This window comes from Gorilla gorilla, chromosome 13 (assembly GCF_029281585.2).
Source record: "Gorilla gorilla gorilla isolate KB3781 chromosome 13, NHGRI_mGorGor1-v2.1_pri, whole genome shotgun sequence".
Classification (NCBI taxonomy): Eukaryota; Metazoa; Chordata; class Mammalia; order Primates; family Hominidae; genus Gorilla; species Gorilla gorilla.
In genome coordinates, this window is record NC_073237.2 from 6,524,739 (window position 1) to 6,541,434 (window position 16,696).

Consider the following 16,696-nt stretch of genomic DNA (forward strand, 5'->3'; position numbering starts at 1 on the left):
AATACATTCCATTCTACTCTGGTTGATTCCATTCCATTCCATTCCATTCCATTCCATTCGTCTCCATTCGATTCAATTCGATTCCATTCCATTCTATTCCATTGAATTCCATTCCATTCCATTCCATTCCATTCCATTCCATTCCATTCCATTCCATTCCATTCCATTCCGTTCTACTCGGGTTGATTCCATTCCATTCCATTCCATTCCATTCCATTCCATTCCATTCCATTCCATTCCATTCCATTCCATTCCATTCCACTGCATTCCATTCGATTCCATTCGATTCCATTCCATTCCATTCCATTCCATTCCAATCCATTCCATTCTACTCGGGTTGACTCCATTCCATTCCATTCCATTCCATTCCATTCCATTATATTCCATTCTATTCCATTCGATTCCGTTCGATTCCATTCCATTCCATTCCATTCCATTCCATTCCATTCCATTCCATTCCATTCGATTCCATTCCATTCCATTCCATTCCATTCCATTCCATTCCATTCCATTCCATTCCAATCCATTCCATTCTACTCGGGTTGATTCCATTCCATTCCATTTCATTCCATTCCATTCCATTCCATTCCATTCCATTCCATTCCATTCCATTCCATTCCATTCCATTCCTTTCTATTCCATTCCATTCCATTCCATTCCATTCCATTCCATTCCATTCCATTCCATTCCGTTCTAATCGGTTTGATTCCACTCCATTCCATTCCATTCCATTCCATTCCATTCCATTCCATTCCTTTCCATTCCAACCCATTCCGTTCTACTCGGGTTGATTCCATTTCATTCCATTCCATTCCATTCCATTCCATTCCATTCCATTCCATTCCATTCCATTCGATTCCATTCGATTCCATTCCATTCCATTTCATTCCAAACCATTCCATTCTACTCGGGTTCATCATTCCATTCCATTCCATTCCATTCCATTCCACTCGGGTTCTTTCCATTCCATTCCATTCCATTCCATTCCATGCCATTCCATTCCTTTCCATTCCATTCCATTCCGTTCTACTCAGGTTGATTTCCACTCCATTCCATTCCATTCCATTCCATTCCATTCCATTCCATTCCATTCCATTCCGTTCCATTCCACTCCATTCCATTCCCTTCTATTCGGGTTGATTCCATTCCATTCCATTCCATTCCATTCCATTCCATTCCATTCCATTCCATTCCATTCCATTCCATTCTATTCCATTCCATTCTACTCGGCTTGAATCCATTGAGTTCCGTTCCATTCCGTTCCGTCCCGACACGTCCCGTCCCGTCCCGTCCCGTCCCGTCCCGTCCCTTCCCATCCCGTCCCGTCCCGTCCCGTGCCGTTGTACTCTGGTTGATTCCATTCCATTCCATTCCATTCCATTCCATTCGTCTCCATTCGATTCCATTCGATTCCATTCCATTCTATTCCATTGAATTCCACTCCATTCCATTCCATTCCATTCCATTCCATTCCATTCCATTCCATTCCATTCCATTCGGTTCTACTCTGGTTGATTCCATTCCATTCCATTCCATTCCATTCCATTCCATTCCATTCCACTCCATTCCATTCGATTCCATTCGATTCCATTCCATTCCATTCCATTCCATTCCAATCCATTCCATTCTACTCGGGTTGATTCCATTCCATTCCATTCCATTCCATTCCATTCCATTCCATTCCATTCCATTCCATTCCATTCCATTGCATTCCATTCGATTCCATTCGATTCCATTCCATTCCATTCCATTCCATTCCAATCCATTCCATTCTACTCGGGTTGATTCCATTCCATTCCATTCCATTCCATTCCATTCCATCCAATTCCATTCCATTCCATTCCATTCCGTTCTACTCGGGTTGATTCCATTCCATTCCATTTCATTCCATTCCATTCCATTCCATTCCATTCCATTCCATTCCATTCGATTCCATTCCATTCCATTCCATTCCAATCCATTCCATTCTACTCGGGTAGATTCCATTCCATTCCATTACATTACATTCCATTCTATTCCATTCCATTCCATTCCATTCTATTCCATTCCATTCCAGTCGATTCCACTCGATTCCATTCCATTCTTTCCATTCCATTCCAATCCATTCCATTCTACTCGGGTGGATTCCATTCCATTCCATTCCTTTCCATTCCATTGCATTCCATTCCATTCCATTCCATTCCATTCCATTCGATTCCATTCCATTCCATTCCATTCCATTCTATTCCATTCCATTCCATTCCGTTCTAGTCGGGTTGATTCCATTCTATTCCATTCCATTCCATTCCATTCCATTCCATTCCATTCCATTCCATTCTATTCCATTCCATTCTACTCCATTGAATTCCATTCCATTCCATTCTATTCCATTCCTTTCCATTCCTTTCCATTCCATTTAGTTCTACTCGGGTTGATTCCATTCCATTCCATTCCATTCCATTCCATTCCATTCCATTCCATTCCATTCCATTCCATTGCATTCCATTCGATTCCATTCGATTCCATTCCATTCCATTCCATTCCATTCCATTCCATTCCATTCCATTCCATTCCATTCCGTTCCACTCGGGTTGATTCCATTCTATTCCATTCCATTCCATTCGATTCCATTCGATATCATTCGATTGCATTCCATTCCATTCCATTCCATTCCATTCCATTCCGTTCTTCTCGGGTTGATTCCATTCCATTCCATTCCATTCCATTCCATTCCATTCCATTCCATTCTGTTCTACTCGGGTTGATTCCACTCCATTCCATTCCATTCCATTCCATTCTATTCCATTCCTTTCCATTCCATTCCATTCTATTCCATTCAATTCCATTCCATTCCATTTCATTTTATTCCATTCCATTCCATTCCATTCTATTCCATTGAATTCCATTCCATTCCATTCGATTCCATTCCATTCCATTCCATTCGATTCCATTCTATTCCATTCAATTCCATTCCATTCCATTTCATTTTATTCAATTGCATTCCATTCCATTCCTTTCCATTCCAACCCATTCCGTTCTACTCGGGTTGATTCCATTTCATTCCATTCCATTCCATTCCATTCCATTCCATTCCATTCCATTCCATTCCATTCCATTCGATTCCATTCGATTCCATTCCATTCCATTTCATTCCAAACCATTCCATTCTACTCGGGTTCATCATTCCATTCCATTCCATTCCATTCCATTCCACTCGGGTTCTTTCCATTCCATTCCATTCCATTCCATTCCATTCCATGCCATTCCATTCCTTTCCATTCCATTCCATTCCGTTCTACTCAGGTTGATTTCCACTCCATTCCATTCCATTCCATTCCACTCCATTCCATTCCATTCCATTCCGTTCCATTCCACTCCATTCCATTCCCTTCTATTCGGGTTGATTCCATTCCATTCCATTCCATTCCATTCCATTCCATTCCATTCCATTCCATTCCATTCCATTCCATTCCATTCCATTCCATTCTATTCCATTCCATTCTACTCGGCTTGAATCCATTGAGTTCCGTTCCATTCCGTTCCGTCCCGACACGTCCCGTCCCGTCCCGTCCCGTCCCGTCCCGTCCCTTCCCATCCCGTCCCGTCCCGACCCGTGCCGTTGTACTCTGGTTGATTCCATTCCATTCCATTCCATTCCATTCCATTCGTCTCCATTCGATTCCATTCGATTCCATTCCATTCTATTCCATTGAATTCCACTCCATTCCATTCCATTCCATTCCATTCCATTCCATTCCATTCCATTCCATTCCATTCGGTTCTACTCGGGTTGATTCCATTCCATTCCATTCCATTCCATTCCATTCCATTCCATTCCACTCCATTCCATTCGATTCCATTCGATTCCATTCCATTCCATTCCATTCCATTCCAATCCATTCCATTCTACTCGGGTTGATTCCATTCCATTCCATTCCATTCCATTCCATTCCATTCCATTCCATTCCATTCCATTCCATTCCATTGCATTCCATTCGATTCCATTCGATTCCATTCCATTCCATTCCATTCCATTCCAATCCATTCCATTCTACTCGGGTTGATTCCATTCCATTCCATTCCATTCCATTCCATTCCATCCAATTCCATTCCATTCCATTCCATTCCGTTCTACTCGGGTTGATTCCATTCCATTCCATTTCATTCCATTCCATTCCATTCCATTCCATTCCATTCCATTCCATTCGATTCCATTCCATTCCATTCCATTCCAATCCATTCCATTCTACTCGGGTAGATTCCATTCCATTCCATTACATTACATTCCATTCTATTCCATTCCATTCCATTCCATTCTATTCCATTCCATTCCAGTCGATTCCACTCGATTCCATTCCATTCTTTCCATTCCATTCCAATCCATTCCATTCTACTCGGGTGGATTCCATTCCATTCCATTCCTTTCCATTCCATTGCATTCCATTCCATTCCATTGCATTCCATTCCATTCGATTCCATTCCGTTCTACTCGGCTTGAATCCATTGAGTTCTGTTCCGTTCCGTTCCGTCCCGACACGTCCCGTCCCGTCCCGTCCCGTCCCGTCCCATCCCGTCCCGTCCCGTCCCGTGCCGTTGTACTCGGGTTGATTCCATTCCACTCCGTTCCGTTCCTTTCCGTTCCGTTCCATTCAGTTCCACGCGGGTTGATTCAATTCCATTCTATACTATTCCATTCCATTCCATTTCATTCCATTCCATTCCATTCCATTCCATTCCATTCTACTCGGTTTGATTCCATGCCGTTCCGTTCCATTCCATTCCGTCCCATCCCGACGCGTCCCGTCCCGTCCCGTCCCGTCCCATTCCGTTCCGTTCTGATCAGGTTGATTCTGTTCCATTCCGTTCCGTTCCTTTCCGTTCCGTTCCATTCCGTTACACGCGGGTTGATTCAATTCCATTCTATTACATTGAATTCCATTCCATTCCATTCCATTCCAGTCCATTCCAATCCATTCCATTCTACTCGGGTTGATTCCACTCCATTCCATTCCATTCCATTCCATTCCATTCCATTCCATTCCATTCCATTCCATTGCATTCCATTCCATTCCATTCCATTGCGTTCCATTCGATTCGATTCCATTCCTTTCCATTGCATTCCATTCCAATCCATTCCATTCTACTTGGGTTGATTCCATTCCATTCCATTCCATTCCATTCGATTCCATTCGATTCCATGCCACTCCATTTCATTCCATTCCATTCCATTCCATTCTATTCCATTCTGTTCTACTCGGGTTGATTCCACTCCATTCCATTCCATTCCATTCCATTCTATTCCATTCCATTCCATTCGATTCCATTCTATTCCATTCAATTCCATTCCATTCCATTTCATTTTATTCCATTCCATTCCAATCCATTCTATTCCATTGAATTCCATTCCATTCCATTCGATTCCATTCCATTCCATTCCATTCCATTCCATTCTATTCCATTCAATTCCATTCCATTCCATTTCATTTTATTCCATTCCATTCCATTCCATTCTATTCCATTGAATTCCATTCCATTCCATTCCATTCCATTCCATTCCATTCCATTCCATTCCATTCCATTCCATTCCATTCAGTTTCATTCCATTCCATTCCATTCCATTCCATTCCATTCCATTCAATTCCATTCCATTCCATTCCATTCCATTCCATTCCGTTCTACTCGGGTTGATTCCATTCTATTCCATTCCATTCCGTTCGATTCCATTCGATTCCATTCGATTCCATTCCATTCCATTCCATTCCCTTCCATTCAATTCTATTCCATTGAATTCCATTCCATTCCATTTCATTCCATTCCATTCCGTTCTACTCTGATTGACTCCATTCCATTCCATTCCATTCCATTCCATTCCATTCCATTCCATTCCATTCCATTCCATTCGATTCCATTCCATTCCATTCCATTCCATTGCATTCCGTTCCAATACATTCCATTCTACTCGGGTTGATTCCATTCCATTCCATTCCATTCCATTCCATTCGTCTCCATTCGATTCAATTCGATTCCATTCCATTCTATTCCATTGAATTCCATTCCATTCCATTCCATTCCATTCCATTCCATTCCATTCCATTCCATTCCGTTCTACTCGGGTTGATTCCATTCCATTCCATTCCATTCCATTCCATTCCATTCCATTCCATTCCATTCCATTCTACTGCATTCCATTCGATTCCATTCGATTCCATTCCATTCCATTCCATTCCATTCCAATCCATTCCATTCTACTCGGGTTGACTCCATTCCATTCCATTCCATTCCATTCCATTCCATTATATTCCATTCTATTCCATTCGATTCCGTTCGATTCCATTCCATTCCATTCCATTCCATTCCATTCCATTCCATTCCATTCCATTCGATTCCATTCCATTCCATTCCATTCCATTCCATTCCATTCCATTCCATTCCATTCCAATCCATTCCATTCTACTCGGGTTGATTCCATTCCATTCCATTTCATTCCATTCCATTCCATTCCATTCCATTCCATTCCATTCCATTCCATTCCATTCCATTCCATTCCATTCCATTCCTTTCTATTCCATTCCATTCCATTCCATTCCATTCCATTCCATTCCATTCCATTCCATTCCGTTCTAATCGGTTTGATTCCACTCCATTCCATTCCATTCCATTCCATTCCATTCCATTCCATTCCTTTCCATTCCAACCCATTCCGTTCTACTCGGGTTGATTCCATTTCATTCCATTCCATTCCATTCCATTCCATTCCATTCCATTCCATTCCATTCCATTCCATGCCATTCCATTCGATTCCATTCCATTCCATTCCATTCCATTCCATTCCATTCCATTCCATTCCATTCCATTCCAATCCATTCCATTCTACTCGGGTTGATTCCATTCCATTCCATTTCATTCCATTCCATTCCATTCCATTCCATTCCATTCCATTCCATTCCATTCCATTCCATTCCATTCCATTCCTTTCTATTCCATTCCATTCCATTCCATTCCATTCCATTCCATTCCATTCCATTCCATTCCATTCCATTCGATTCCATTCCATTCCATTCCATTCCATTCCATTCCATTCCATTCCATTCCATTCCAATCCATTCCATTCTACTCGGGTTGATTCCATTCCATTCCATTTCATTCCATTCCATTCCATTCCATTCCATTCCATTCCATTCCATTCCATTCCATTCCATTCCATTCCATTCCTTTCTATTCCATTCCATTCCATTCCATTCCATTACATTCCATTCCATTCCATTCCATTCCGTTCTAATCGGTTTGATTCCACTCCATTCCATTCCATTCCATTCCATTCCATTCCATTCCATTCCTTTCCATTCCAACCCATTCCGTTCTACTCGGGTTGATTCCATTTCATTCCATTCCATTCCATTCCATTCCATTCCATTCCATTCCATTCCATTCCATTCGATTCCATTCGATTCCATTCCATTCCATTTCATTCCAAACCATTCCATTCTACTCGGGTTCATCATTCCATTCCATTCCATTCCATTCCATTCCACTCGGGTTCTTTCAATTCCATTCCATTCCATTCCATTCCATGCCATTCCATTCCTTTCCATTCCATTCCATTCCGTTCTACTCAGGTTGATTTCCACTCCATTCCATTCCATTCCATTCCATTCCATTCCATTCCATTCCATTCCATTCCATTCCGTTCCTTTCCACTCCATTCCATTCCCTTCTATTCGGGTTGATTCCATTCCATTCCATTCCATTCCATTCCATTCCATTCCATTCCATTCCATTCCATTCCATTCCATTCCATTCTATTCCATTCCATTCTACTCGGCTTGAATCCATTGAGTTCCGTTCCATTCCGTTCCGTCCCGACACGTCCCGTCCCGTCCCGTCCCGTCCCGTGCCGTTGTACTCTGGTTGATTCCATTCCATTCCATTCCATTCCATTCCATTCGTCTCCATTCGATTCCATTCGATTCCATTCCATTCTATTCCATTGAATTCCACTCCATTCCATTCCATTCCATTCCATTCCATTCCATTCCATTCCATTCCATTCCATTCGGTTCTACTCTGGTTGATTCCATTCCATTCCATTCCATTCCATTCCATTCCATTCCACTCCATTCCATTCGATTCCATTCGATTCCATTCCATTCCATTCCATTCCATTCCAATCCATTCCATTCTACTCGGGTTGATTCCATTCCATTCCATTCCATTCCATTCCATTCCATTCCATTCCATTCCATTCCATTCCATTGCATTCCATTCGATTCCATTCGATTCCATTCCATTCCATTCCATTCCATTCCAATCCATTCCATTCTACTCGGGTTGATTCCATTCCATTCCATTCCATTCCATTCCATTCCATCCAATTCCATTCCATTCCATTCCATTCCGTTCTACTCGGGTTGATTCCATTCCATTCCATTTCATTCCATTCCATTCCATTCCATTCCATTCCATTCCATTCCATTCGATTCCATTCCATTCCATTCCATTCCAATCCATTCCATTCTACTCGGGTAGATTCCATTCCATTCCATTACATTACATTCCATTCTATTCCATTCCATTCCATTCCATTCTATTCCATTCCATTCCAGTCGATTCCACTCGATTCCATTCCATTCTTTCCATTCCATTCCAATCCATTCCATTCTACTCGGGTGGATTCCATTCCATTCCATTCCTTTCCATTCCATTGCATTCCATTCCATTCCATTCCATTCCATTCCATTCGATTCCATTCCATTCCATTCCATTCCATTCTATTCCATTCCATTCCATTCCGTTCTAGTCGGGTTGATTCCATTCTATTCCATTCCATTCCATTCCATTCCATTCCATTCCATTCCATTCCATTCTATTCCATTCCATTCTACTCCATTGAATTCCATTCCATTCCATTCTATTCCATTCCTTTCCATTCCTTTCCATTCCATTTAGTTCTACTCGGGTTGATTCCATTCCATTCCATTCCATTCCATTCCATTCCATTCCATTCCATTCCATTCCATTGCATTCCATTCGATTCCATTCGATTCCATTCCATTCCATTCCATTCCATTCCATTCCATTCCATTCCATTCCATTCCATTCCGTTCCACTCGGGTTGATTCCATTCTATTCCATTCCATTCCATTCGATTCCATTCGATATCATTCGATTGCATTCCATCCCATTCCATTCCATTCCATTCCATTCCGTTCTTCTCGGGTTGATTCCATTCCATTCCATTTCATTCCATTCCATTCCATTCCATTTCTTTCGATTCCATTCGATTCCATTCCATTCCATTCCATTCCAATCCATTGCATTCTAGTCAGGTTGATTCCATTCCATTCCATTCCATTCCATTCCATTCCATTCCATTCCATTCCATTCGATTCCACTCGATTCCATTCCATTCCTTTCCATTCCATTCCAATCCATTCCATTCTACTCGGGTGGATTCCATTCCATTCCATTCCATTCCATTCCATTCCATTCCATTCCATTCAATTCCATTCTATTCCATTCCATTCTACTCCATTGAATTCCATTCCATTCCATTCTATTCCATTCCTTTCCATTCCTTTCCATTCCATTTAGTTCTACTCGGGTTGATTCCATTCCATTCCATTCCATTCCATTCCATTCCATTCCATTCCATTCCATTCCATTCCATTCCATTCCATTGCATTCCATTCGATTCCATTCGATTCCATTCCATTCCATTCCATTCCATTCCATTCCATTCCATTCCATTCCATTCCATTCCGTTCCACTCGGGTTGATTCCATTCTATTCCATTCCATTCCATTCGATTCCATTCGATATCATTCGATTGCATTCCATCCCATTCCATTCCATTCCATTCCATTCCGTTCTTCTCGGGTTGATTCCATTCCATTCCATTTCATTCCATTCCATTCCATTCCATTTCTTTCGATTCCATTCGATTCCATTCCTTTCCATTCCATTCCAATCCATTGCATTCTAGTCAGGTTGATTCCATTCCATTCCATTCCATTGCATTCCATTCCATTCCATTCCATTCCATTCCATTCGATTCCACTCGATTCCATTCCATTCCTTTCCATTCCATTCCAATCCATTCCATTCTACTCGGGTGGATTCCATTCCATTCCATTCCATTCCATTCCATTCCATTCCATTCCATTCCATTCCATTCCATTCCTTTCCATTGCATTCCATTCCATTCCATTCCATTCGATTCCATTCCATTCCATTCCATTCCATTCCATTCTATTCCATTCCATTCCATTCCATTCCGTTCTAGTCGGGTTGATTCCATTCCATTCCATTGCATTCCATTCCATTCCATTCCATTCCATTCCATTCCATTCTATTCCATTCCATTCCATTCCATTCCATTCCATTCTATTCCATTCCATTCTACTCCATTGAATTCCATTCCATTCCATTCAATTCCATTCCATTCCATTCCCTTCCAATCCCTTTAGTTCTACTCGGGTTGATTCCATTCCATTCCATTCTATTCCATTCCATTCCATTCCATTCCATTCCATTCCATTCCATTGCATTCCATTACTTTCCATTCCATTCCAATCCAATCCATTCCATTCTACTCGGGTTGACTGCATTCCATTCCATTCCATTCCATTCCATTTCATTATATTCCATTCTATTCCATTCGATTCCATTCGATTCCATTCCATTCCATTCCATTCCATTCCATTCCATTCCATTCGATTCCATTCCATTCCATTCGATTCGATTCCATTCCATTCCATTCCATTCCATTCCATTCCATTCCAATCCATTCCATTCTACTCGGGTTGATTCCATTCCATTCCATTCCATTCCATTCCATTCCATTCCATTCCATTCCATTACTTTCCATTCCATTACTTTCCATTCCATTCCATTCCAACCATTCCATTCTACTCGGGTTGACTCCATTCCATTCCATTCCATTCCATTCCATTCCATTATATTCCATTCTATTACATTCGATTCCGTTCGATTCCATTCCATTCCATTCCATTCCATTCCATTCCATTCCATTCCATTCCATTCGATTCCATTCCATTCCATTCGATTCCATTCCATTCCATTCCAATCCATTCCATTCTACTCGGGTTGATTCCATTCCATTCCATTCCATTCCATTCCGTTCCATTCCATTCCATTCCATTCCATTCCATTCCATTCCATTCCGTTCTAATCGGTTTGATTCCCCTCCATTCCATTCCATTCCATTCCATTCCATTCCAATCCTTTCCATTCCAACCCATTCCGTTCTACTCGGGTTGATTCCATTTAATTCCATTCCATTCCATTCCATTCCATTCCATTCCATTCCATTCCATTCCATTCGATTCCATTCCATTCCATTTCATTCCAAACCATTCCATTCTACTCGGGTTCATCATTCCATTCCATTCCATTCCATTCCATTCCATTCCATTCCATTCCACTCGGGTTCTTTCCATTCCATTCCATTCCATTCCATTCCATTCCATTCCATTCCATTCCATTCCATTCCATTCCATTCCATTCCATTCCGTTCTACTCAGGTTGATTTCCACTCCATTCCATTCCATTCCATTCCATTCCATTCCATTCCATTCCATTCCATTCCATTCCATTCCATTAAACTCCATTCCATTCCCTTCTATTCGGGTTGATTCCATTCCATTCCATTCCATTCCATTCCATTCCATTCCATTCCATTCCATTCCATTCCATTCCATTCCATTGCGTTCCATTCGATTTGATTCCATTCCATTCCATTGCATTCCATTCCAATCCATTCCATTCTACTTGTGTTGATTCCATTCCATTCCATTCCATTCCATTCGATTCCATTCGATTCCATTCCATTCCATTTCATTCCATTCCATTCCATTCCATTCCATTCTGTTCTACTCGGGTTGATTCCACTCCATTCCATTCCATTCCATTCCATTCTATTCCATTCCTTTCCATTCCATTCCATTCTATTCCATTCAATTCCATTCCATTCCATTTCATTTTATTCCATTCCATTCCATTCCATTCTATTCCATTGAATTCCATTCCATTCCATTCGATTCCATTCCATTCCATTCCATTCGATTCCATTCTATTCCATTCAATTCCATTCCATTCCATTTCATTTTATTCCATTGCATTCCATTCCATTCCTTTCCATTCCAACCCATTCCGTTCTACTCGGGTTGATTCCATTTCATTCCATTCCATTCCATTCCATTCCATTCCATTCCATTCCATTCCATTCCATTCCATTCCATTCGATTCCATTCGATTCCATTCCATTCCATTTCATTCCAAACCATTCCATTCTACTCGGGTTCATCATTCCATTCCATTCCATTCCATTCCATTCCACTCGGGTTCTTTCCATTCCATTCCATTCCATTCCATTCCATGCCATTCCATTCCTTTCCATTCCATTCCATTCCGTTCTACTCAGGTTGATTTCCACTCCATTCCATTCCATTCCATTCCATTCCATTCCATTCCATTCCATTCCGTTCCATTCCACTCCATTCCATTCCCTTCTATTCGGGTTGATTCCATTCCATTCCATTCCATTCCATTCCATTCCATTCCATTCCATTCCATGCCATTCCATTCCATTCCATTCCATTCCATTCCATTCCATTCCATTCCATTCCATTCGATTCCATTCCATTCCATTTCATTCCAAACCATTCCATTCTACTCGGGTTCATCATTCCATTCCATTCCATTCCATTCCATTCCATTCCATTCCATTCCACTCGGGTTCTTTCCATTCCATTCCATTCCATTCCATTCCATTCCATTCCATTCCATTCCATTCCATTCCATTCCATTCCGTTCTACTCAGGTTGATTTCCACTCCATTCCATTCCATTCCATTCCATTCCATTCCATTCCATTCCATTCCATTCCATTCCATTCCATTCCAATCCACTCCATTCCATTCCCTTCTATTCGGGTTGATTCCATTCCATTCCATTCCATTCCATTCCATTCCATTCCATTCCATTCCATTCCATTCCATTCCATTGCGTTCCATTCGATTTGATTCCATTCCATTCCATTGCATTCCATTCCAATCCATTCCATTCTACTTCTGTTGATTCCATTCCATTCCATTCCATTCCATTCGATTCCATTCGATTCCATTCCATTCCATTTCATTCCATTCCATTCCATTCCATTCCATTCTGTTCTACTCGGGTTGATTCCACTCCATTCCATTCCATTCCATTCCATTCTATTCCATTCCTTTCCATTCCATTCCATTCTATTCCATTCAATTCCATTCCATTCCATTTCATTTTATTCCATTCCATTCCATTCCATTCTATTCCATTGAATTCCATTCCATTCCATTCGATTCCATTCCATTCCATTCAATTCGATTCCATTCTATTCCATTCAATTCCATTCCATTCCGTTTCATTTTATTCCATTGCATTCCATTCCATTCTATTCCATTGAATTCCATTCCATTCCATTCCATTCCATTCCATTCCATTCAGTTTCATTCCATTCCATTCCATTCCATTCCATTCCATTCCATTCGATTCAATTCCATTCCATTCCATTCCATTCCATTCCGTTCTACTCGGGTTGATTCCATTCTATTCCATTCCATTCCGTTCGATTCCATTCGATTCCATTCGATTCCATTCCATTCCATTCCATTCCCTTCCATTCAATTCTATTCCACTGAATTCCATTCCATTCCATTCCATTCCATTCCATTCCATTCCATTCCATTCCATTCCATTCCGTTCTACTCTGATTGACTCCATTCCATTCCATTCCATTCCATTCCATTCCATTCCATTCCATTCCATTCCATTCCATTCGATTCCATTCCATTCCATTCCATTCCATTGCATTCCATTCCAATACATTCCATTCTACTCTGGTTGATTCCATTCCATTCCATTCCATTCCATTCCATTCGTCTCCATTCGATTCAATTCGATTCCATTCCATTCTATTCCATAGAATTCCATTCCATTCCATTCCATTCCATTCCATTCCATTCCATTCCATTCCATTCCATTCCATTCCGTTCTACTCTGGTTGATTCCATTCCATTCCATTCCATTCCATTCCATTCCATTCCATTCCACTCCATTCCATTCGATTCCATTCGATTCCATTCCATTCCATTCCATTCCATTCCAATCCATTCCATTCTACTCGGGTTGATTTCATTCCATTCCATTCCATTCCATTCCATTCCATTCCATTCTATTCCATTCCATTCCATTCCATTGCATTCCATTCGATTTCATTCGATTCTATTCCATTCGATTCCATTCGAGATCATTCGATTCCATTCCATCCCATTCCATTCCATTCCATTCCATTCCGTTCTACTCGGGTTGATTCCATTCCATTCCATTTCATTCCATTCCATTCCATTCCATTCCATTCCATTCCATTCCATTCGATTCCATTCCATTCCATTCCATTCCAATCCATTGCATTCTACTCGGGTTGATTCCATTCCATTCCATTCCATTCCATTCCATTCCATTCTATTCCATTCCATTCCATTCGATTCCACTCGATTCCATTCCATTCTTTCCATTCCTTTCCAATCCATTCCATTCTACTCGGGTGGATTCCATTCCATTCCATTCCTTTCCATTCCATTCCATTCCATTCCATTCCATTCCATTCCATTCCATTCCATTCCATTCCATTCCATTCCATTCCATTCTAGTCGGGTTGATTCCATTCTATTCCATTCCACTCCATTCCATTCCATTCCATTCCATTCCATTCCATTCCCTTCCATTCCATTCCATTCCATTCTATTCCATTCCATTCTACTCCGTTGAATTCCATTCCATTCCATTCCATTCCATTCCATTTCATTCCATTCCATTCCATTCCATTCCATTCGATTGCATTCCATTCCATTCCATTCCATTCCATTCCATTCCATTCCAATCCATTCCATTCTACTCGGGTTGATTCCATTCCATTCCATTCCATTCCATTCCATTCCATTCCATTCCATTCCATTCCATTCCATTCCATTCCATTCCATTCCTTTCTATTCCATTCCATTCCATTCCATTCCATTCCATTCCATTCCATTCCATTCCGTTCTAATCGGTTTGATTCCACTCCATTCCATTCCATTCCATTCCATTCCATTCCAGTCCATTCCTTTCCATTCCAACCCACTCCGTTCTACTCGGGTTGATTCCATTTCATTCCATTCCATTCCATTCCATTCCATTCCTTTCCATTCCATTCCATTCCATTCCATTCCATTCCATTCCATTCCATTCCATTCGATTCCATTCCATTCCATTTCATTGCAAACCTTTCCATTCTACTCGGGTTCATCATTCCATTCCATTCCATTCCATTCCATTCCATTCCACTCGGGTTCTTTCCATTCCATTCCATTGCATTCCATTCCATTCCATTCCATTCCGTTCTACTCAGGTTGATTTCCACTCCATTCCATTCCATTCCATTCCATTCCATTCCATTCCATTCCATTCCATTCCATTCCACTCCATTCCATTCCCTTCTATTCGGGTTGATTCCATTCCATTCCATTCCATTCCATTCCATTCCATTCCATTCCATTCCATTCCATTCCATTCCATTCCATTCCATTCCATTGCATTCCATTCCATTCCATTCTATTCCATTCCGTTCTACTCGGCTTGAATCCATTGAGTTCCGTTCCGTTCCGTTCCGTCCCGACACGTCCCGTCCCGTCCCGTCACGTCCCGTCCCATCCCGTCCCATCCCGTCCCGTGCCATTGTACTCGGGTTGATTCCATTCCACTCCGTTCCGTTCCTTTCCGTTCCGTTCCATTCAGTTCCACGCGGGTTGATTCAATTCCATTCTATTCTATTCCATTCCATTCCATTCCATTCCATTCCATTCCATTCCATTCCATTCCATTCCATTCTACTCGGGTTGATTCCATGCCGTTCCGTTCCGTTCCATTCCGTCCCATCCCGACGCGTCCCGTCCCGTCCCGTCCGGTCCCATTCCGTTCCGTTCTGATCGGGTTGATTCCGTTCCATTCCGTTCCGTTCCTTTCCGTTCCGTTCCATTCCGTTACACGCAGGTTGATTCAATTCCATTCTATTACATTGAATTCCATTCCATTCCATTCCATTCCATTCTACTCGGATTGATTGCATTCCATTCCATTCCATTCCAGTCCATTCCAATCCATTCCATTCTACTCGGGTTGATTCCACTCCACTCCATTCCATTCCATTCCATTCCATTCCATTCCATTCCATTGCGTTCCATTCGATTCGATTCCATTCCATTCCATTCCATGCCATTCCAATCCATTCCATTCTACTTGGGTTGATTCCATTCCATTCCATTCCATTCCATTCCATTCGATTCCATTCCATTCCATTCCATTCCATTCCATTCTGTTCTACTCGGGTTGATTCCACTCCATTCCATTCCATTCCATTCCATTCTATTCCATTCCATTCCATTCCATTCTATTCCATTCCATTCCATTCCATTCCATTCTATTCCATTCAATTACATTCCATTCCATTTCATTTTATTCCATTCCATTCCATTCCATTCTATTCCATTGAATTCCATTCCATTCCATTCCATTCCATTCCATTCCATTCAGTTTCATTCCATTCCATTCCATTCCATTCCATTCCATTCCATTCGATTCAATTCCATTCCATTCCATTCCATTCCGTTGTACTCGGGTTGATT